We start from the raw sequence: 8,008 nt of genomic DNA, 5'->3' as shown, positions 1-8,008 counted from the left end.
ACTAAACTTTCATTTGCAGCAGCTCTGCTCTGCCTAAAACTACCTCACTTTTATTATTACTTCAGATAGAAAGTAGCCTGTGGCTGTAAGAGTTTTCTGGTGTTGTAGCTGTTGAAAAGGGATTTGAACATCAGTTCAAAGAGCATCACTTGTCCAAATCAGCTCAGAACACCAAGCTGTCTGATCTGCACAAAAATAGGTGAGGGAAAAACAAATTAACATACTCTTTAGAAATAATAAAAAAAAAAATCTTCAAGCCTTCTTGATTCACTTTTGAGAATGGGAAGAAATAACTTGTTATTGTGAGACTGCTTTCTCCCTGTAGTGTCAAACTTGAGACCTGGGCCTACATCTTGAAGTGTTGCCTCGACCCTGTGTAGAGTGAAATCGATCTGTGTAGGTGTTTTGCACAATTTTTGAAATACTGGAGAATCCTTTAAATTCTGAAAGTACATCTCTTCTTTCTCTTTAAAATGCACAATGATTACTGCATATCTTTCGAAGTGCCCTCCGTGGCTGAAAGATTATTTCTTTAAAATAGGGAGCATAGGTTCAAGTTATTCCTACACACTGAGATAAACCCAACAAGACTCTCATCTCATCTGTAATTATTTTGGGAGGGTTTATTTTTCCCCCTGAGGCTGCATGACAATTCAAATCAAGTATATATGAATATCTTGAGTTTCAGAAACATTACGAAGAAGAACATTTCAGAAATACGCAGTTGTAAAAATGAATGCTAAATGGCAATTAGCTCATCCACACTAGTGAAGGATAACAAAATTCAGAAGTCCAAGCTTGTATGTGTGCACACATGTATGTGTGCATGTGTATGTATTGCTAACTTTTCTGGAGCCAGGACTTCACACCAAAGCACTTTGCCATGGACTTCAGGATGGAAAGCAAATTGTTCTGAGACATGCACTTTTTTAACCTAAGCAAAATGGAGAAAAAAGGTGTTGCTTCTAACTTACCATAGGCAAAACAACTTCAACAGATGCACTTAGACCCTATATCACACCTCAGTCTTTTGCTGCCCGTACTTTAATATTCACTGATTTTGCCAGCATTTTCTTCTCCAGGCAAAGGGCAGAAGGACCTTTAAACATCACATCTCTTGAGACATCAGCTCGTGACATCAGTTATGTCTATGGTACCAAAAGAAGCCCAAATGGAGAAGTATAAATCCAAGTGACAACTTTTTTGAATAATCTGTTTAATTGTTTGAACTCACCTAGGCTTGGAATTTCAGTTTCTAGTTTCCATTTCCCATAAGGATTTGCTTCTACATTATTTGTGACACTGAGGCACTACAGGTTATGGGAGAGGATGGGTCAATTATGTGTTAGGCAACTTTATGTGGGATTACAGACATCATTAACCCTTATGGTTCTCTGGCAAATCTTTGCAAATCACAGAGAATCAGGTGTGTACTTTGATAGTATGACTTTGATAATATGATACATAAGCCTGCTTTTGGTAATTTAGAGTGTATACTAGCATCCACAATAGAAATGAATTGTCTGACAGAGACGATATATACATATATGCAGTCCTGTTTTCAAGGTCTCTTGCACAGGAACCCATCTAATTAACCATAATCATTTTACTATAGAGTTAAATACATATTGTACCTCAACTCTGAGTTTGAGAGATATTAACACTGTTAATATATCAATGGAGTACAGTAAAGTGAGAAATTTCAGCTCCATAGCTTTCTTCTTCTGAATGATGAAATACAGACCCAGGATTTTGTTATGTGGAATTCGTTAACCCAGTTTATATAATGAACATTACTTTAAAATACGTTTACACATTAATTTATCCCTTAATGTTAACATAACGATTTCACAGGATTTATTCATTGATTACAACCATATATTTCTTCCTATCAAAAATACACATATATTTTAAATCCACAAATATCTGAAATACATATGTATCCAAACCTAAAACAAATGGAATTGTGTAATTTTTCCCAATAAATGTGTAGTAATTAAAGACTAGTATAACTGTTTTGTGTCTACAGAATCCAAACATGCTAAACTCAGATTTTAAATTTGCAGACTCTGGACTGCAAACAAATGTCATGAAAGCTTTTCCTTATTGCAGAACACAAATGGCTAAGAAAATTATTTTTCTATCCTCAAATCAGAAATATTAGTTAAGAATGAATATTCAAAGATGATTATTTTGTCTTTCCCCAAAATAGTGGTAATTAGCAATAGTGTTTAACAACACAACTCACCCAAGAAAGCTGAAATAACTTTCTTATTTCCAATTTCTTTGACATGGCTAAGAAGGAAACAAGATTGCTTGAAATTCAGAAATTCCAACTGAAGAGGAACTTTTCTTCTTACATGCTAGGAAGAAAAATCTGAATTTTTGTACATTAGGGAAAATTTCTAATAATGTTATTTGGTAATATGAACAGATTAATCTAGATAAAAACAATTTTTGAGAGATTTCATTAAAAAATTGTTGCAAAAATTAAAAAAGATAAATTTCCCTTTGTGGTGTTGCTTAAAGGTTTTGGACATCCTGGATTTCTGTTCTCTGTGTTGAGTCACATCCTTGGAGGTGGCTCTGTCTCCCATGTCGTATTCATATGACCAGGCTATTACTCACTTGAAATTATGAAATTATGGAATAGAAGGATGTGTTCTGTGACATATTTTTTTTTTTTTAAACCACTGTGTGGGTAAAGAAAAATGTAAGTTTTACTACTTATTAATTAGTTGAAGGTTCTGTGCTTTGCTGGAGGTTAAGAAATTAAAGAAGATGGGCCACAAGTTGAAAAATATCACAATATTTCAAAGAATATAGGATTATAATTTAGGTTTTTAGGACTTCGTTCACAAAATCTGGTGTGATATAATTAATGTGGTTGAATCTTCTGGCTTAATGTTTTATTCAGTAAAGACTTAGATTAAGGTATCTAACATCAATTTTATGAAGCAAACAACAGTTCTTGTACAGGAAGCATTAAAAATGTATTGTAAAAGAATATTTCCTATATACTATCCTTGCCTGCAACCTTAACCTGAGGAAGTAACTCAAAATCAAGTAATATCCTAAGGGTTGCTTTTCCTCCCTGCCCCAAAACAGATACTCTTTCTTTGGAGGAGTGGCATTGTATAAGCAGGGAATAATTAAAATTTCCTTTAGCTAGAGAAGACCAAGAAAATTAGTCTCTGTCCCTGTTGCTAGGTAGATACTTTGGATATGGGAAAACATCTGAGTCACGATCCAGTGATTTCTGCAGCCTTGGTGAAACTGAATAAAATAATAAGATAAGATAAAATAAATTAAACCAATATAAAATAAAGAAAAAGAATAGTAAAAATTAAACACTGTGTAGCCTAACATATAAGCTTCTTTCCCTATATTCCCAATAGCTGTCCTGCTGACTTAGGACTACTTAGATTGGATTTGGGGCTGGAAGGGATCGCAGGGGATCTCTAGAACAGCATCTTTCTCGAAGGAGGAGTGGTTAATGAGTCAAACCTGATTACTCAGGCCTTTATCCCATTCTGTGTGGCCCTTTTAGTCTGATTCTCCAGTCAGCTTTTTCTTCATATGGTTGTCACCAAAGCAAAATATTTTGGATAGAAAAAGTACTGTGAGAGAGGGATGAGAAAATAAAGAAATCATATGTATGTCTCATGACCTTGGTAAGTTCCCTAATCACAAAACTTTTGGATTTGCATTTGGAGAAAATGGCGAGAACTGATCGCATAATTTCTTTCTTTTGCTATATTTCCAAGTCATATTCGCATAAGTTGTCCAAAACAGCTCAGGAAATCTTGGATACCTTCATCAGATTTTGAGGAAGGAGCCTGTAACTCTGCCTTGGCCATTCTCCATGTAGGTCAGGATCTGTCCTGCTCTGTTTTTTCAAGTCTGTAGGATACACACAGGGACAGGCATGTTAATGTCTGAGAAACTAATGTCAAAATGCTTGTCAGTGACAGCCTGGAGAGACTTTGGATTGATTTGTCTTCAAGGTGGTTCATTTTAGATTATAAAATTAGATTCACATTCTGCCTATGGCACCAAACTGTGAGGAGAGGGCTTGCTTTATGCTCATTGAACACCATTTTAGAATTTGAATAGTCTAAAGGTGAAAGGAGAAAGTAATCAGAGATCTGTCTACAGAACTGAGATTTTCAGTCCATTTTGGGGGATGTGTTTTAATGGAAGGTTTGTAGCTAAATGCTTATCAAGATGTTTAACTTTGGGCATTGATATTTAAAATAAATCTTCCAGGCCCAGAGCTGTAACCAAACTGAGCTATATACAGTATTATCTCTTTGCTGAAGTGTTTCAGCATGAAAAGGAATGGGTAAATTTCTGCAGGAGGAATGAGGGTGTAGTGCTGTCTTCTTGCAAAGAGAGGAAGATTCATAATGGGAAAGTTACATTTAAGGAATTTCTATTATTCAGCTGTCCATTTACACCCATTTAATATGAATTTTCCATGTGAAAATCTCAAAATTTTTGATTAATTTGCCTCTGGTTCATACAGACTATTTATATATGTTTTTTTCAGAAGCTGTTAAAAAATTCAGCTAAGACAGTGTGCATTGCCTTTAAAGCCTTAAAGACTTGTAAAAAAGTCTTGCTCTTTCTGCATCTTACACATAATGTAAGGTATAAATATATATTCTGTTAGTTTATGCATACACTAGTTTATAAATGAGGTAATTTGCATACTCTGCCTCATTAAATGTAGCTGTTCAATGAAGAAGCAAAAAAAACCCTAGATAATATTTATATAATTTATTCTAAACATAGGAGCTTTGGGCAAAATGTTTTAACTGTTTAAGGATTTCGGATCTGCCACAAGCTTGTAAGACTGTGTGCAAATCACATACAGTTTTAACATCTTGGTTATCGGTTACTAGTTTGTGATCTGTTAAAGCAGTCTTTGCTTGTTTTAATCCAATGGAGTACTCAACTTTATGAATGAATATATTTTATTACTATTGTGATCACAATCATTGGCAAACAAGTTGTTTTTGTAATAACGGCTTCACTTTCAAGTTTTTGGTCTCAACTAATTTTTTAATTTTTGAGATCTTTCTATTTCACTAAGGATTTAAAAATGTTCAATAGCTGCTTTGTTTCAGAAGAATGCAACCTGAACATTTTATGTTTTTCCATGAAAAAAAATGATGGGGAAAATGTTTTGAGAAATTGATACATTTTATTGCTAAAATGGCATAATACCTAGTTTTAACTTTTTTTTCAGTAAAATATTGCTTATTTTTAATGTTAAGACCTTCTAGCATGTAACAGCCATCTCACTTGACTGCTTCTACTAGAATAAGGCACCTCTGACATCTACTTCAAATAAAGAGTTGAAAACATTCCATTCCTAAAATGTCAAAATGGAATTTTTTATCCCAGGGGTTAGTAGGTGCTTTCTAGTTTCTAATTTCTTATAATTTCTCAGAATGTACAAGGGAAATTGGCTGGGTTTTATGCCATATTTGTGTTTCTATGGCACTGTATTTTCAAAGGAAGAACTTTCCAGACGATGTTACTCTGAGTGGCTCTGCATTTTGACTGCAAATCTTGTCTCTGGGCTGAAATATCTGTAATTCTTATTGGGGTGAAAGCCAAGAGAATTTGATATTCTTGGCCTTTTTAGGCTTACCTGCTATCAGTAGAACAGATTACTACTTGAAAGGTTGAGCCTGTTTTAGGAAAAGTCTTTGTGAAGCCACAAAATTTGTTTCCTTAGTACTATATAGCTGAGTGACAAACAAGAGGAATGTCTCAAAATTTAGGAAAATTCTGATTTACTGTCAAAAATATGATAGTTATTAACAAAGCCTAAAATAAGAGTTAGTTTGATAGATTAAAATAAATGCTCGGTTATGGATGGAAGTGGAATTTCATTCAATTGAAAATTGATAAATTTTAGTGTCTTACCATTCCATATATTTTGTTCTGTATACACAGGAATTGTGAAAAAGAATGCATTGTGCACTGATGACATTTGCTGGAAAAAGAGTTTGAAAGACAAGATTATTTTCAGATGGACATTTTCAAATTTAATAATCTTAAAGGATTTTGAGCTACTTTAAATGATGGATTAAATAAATTAGGAAGACAAGGTGGGCACTTACAGACTGAAGGGGAATATACCTTTGTAAGTTATGCCGTGTGGTTTAGAAACTTTGAATAAAGTTATTAAAATTCTCTGCAAGTAAGTTTAAGAGCAATTAAAAACACAAATTTCATGTTGAGATATATAAAATATTTTATTTTTGCAGATATTTAGTAACATCTGCTTTACTTAGACCAGTTTCCAAAACTGTTTCTTCATCGCATTCCAAAAGGTGCAACCTTTAGGGTTGAGTACTTGATCCTGTCTGAAAGAAGTTTTTTCAATATCAACCATTTTTTTATAATTAAAAACTTTTCCCCCTTTTCCCTAAATGCCTAGAGCAGGATAAAACAGCAACAACTTAGAGAAAGATTACAGTTGTTCCCATTAAATATGGCCCTACCAAAATAAAGAGAAAATGGTGTTAATTAATTCGTCTTTCATTCTTCCTTCTCAGTGTTCTGCAGTGTTTTATCATTCATCATTCTGGTATTTTATTGTTAGCATTTTACCCCTTTTAATACATAACCTTCTTAAATTGTGGTTACTAAAAATGGACAAGTATTATTGAAAATGATTTGGCATCCTTAAATTAACCAACCAGCTCTTACAGTAATGATCGTGCTAAGAATCCACCAAAGGATTTTTTTTTTTTTAAAGTTACATTACAGGATAGACCAAGATGGGGCTTTAGGTCTGATTGTGTTGAAGAATCGTTTCTTCTCAGTTTTTGTGTATGTATTAACTTTTCAACTCTAGTATCATGCCTTTTAGCTATGTAGTATATTTTTTATGTTTCTCCACTCCAGCTGAGATTTTCTGAATCCTAATATTGTCCAGTAAACTGCCTCTCTCTCTGTTCTTTTATTACATCTTTTAAATTGTTAATGAAAGTAATGATTACTTTCAGCCATTTGGCAATGCAGACCTCAACATGGCCTCACTCAGACTATTATTTTGACAGGTTCCTTCTCTGTTCTTTGAAATTAAATCTGGCATCCTAGAAGATAGTAATTAATAACACTGGGATAGGGCTGGTTAGTTGTTTACAAATTCTAGAGTAAACTTTATTTGACCCTACTAACTGATTATGCCTGGAAGAAACACTTTTTTTTCTCTTTTCTTTTTCCCCTTTTCTCCTTTTTCTACTACTCCTTCATGTAAAGTGCATGCAGGCCATACTAGTCATTAAATATATAACTTACTTTAGACATATCTATGTAATCTGATGTTTATTAATAGATATAGAGCAGGAGCCAAAGTATCTTATCTAGACACTTTCTCAACAAAGTATTATGTGAGATATAAATACATCTAAATTTCCTTCATAATCTTCTTTCACCATTGTGTTTCTACAATCTTCCTGCAATTTTTGTTCTTTTTCACTTTCCCTTTTGCTTCTTTATCATTCAGATTTTATAAACATTTTCTGCTTACCATTCTCTAAAAATTACTCTAGTTCTAGGTTTTATTCACAATGTTTTTGACTACCCCAATTTGATTTTTAGATTCTGTTAATATAACCATGGTTTTTTTAAAAACAATTCTGATTCTTATTGCTCTTATACTTGAAAAAATTTCCTTGCAGTTAATTTTTAATATAGATCCTTTCAGTAAGATGCTGTATTTTACAGCCTGATTTCAATGAGATCTTGCCTATTGATTAACTGTCTCTACTCAGGTTAATGGTCTTATTCTGTTGCTGTTGCAGTTTTTCTTTACCTTTTTTTTCATAATTATGAGCTTTATTCTTTACTTTCGTCCCAATTGCATTCTGTTTTTAAATCCTTGTCAAGGTTCTGCATATTAGCTAGAACTGTATTTAAAGCAGTGTTTCATAAATCCTTGAAAAACTGTTGTTTATATTCTTCCACTGCCTGTGTGAAGGCT

The sequence above is a fragment of the Lichenostomus cassidix genome, chromosome Z (genome assembly GCF_008360975.1).
Source record: "Lichenostomus cassidix isolate B80296 chromosome Z, HeHo_3.0, whole genome shotgun sequence".
Classification (NCBI taxonomy): domain Eukaryota; kingdom Metazoa; phylum Chordata; class Aves; order Passeriformes; family Meliphagidae; genus Lichenostomus; species Lichenostomus cassidix.
Note: the sequence above shows the minus strand (reverse complement) of the source record.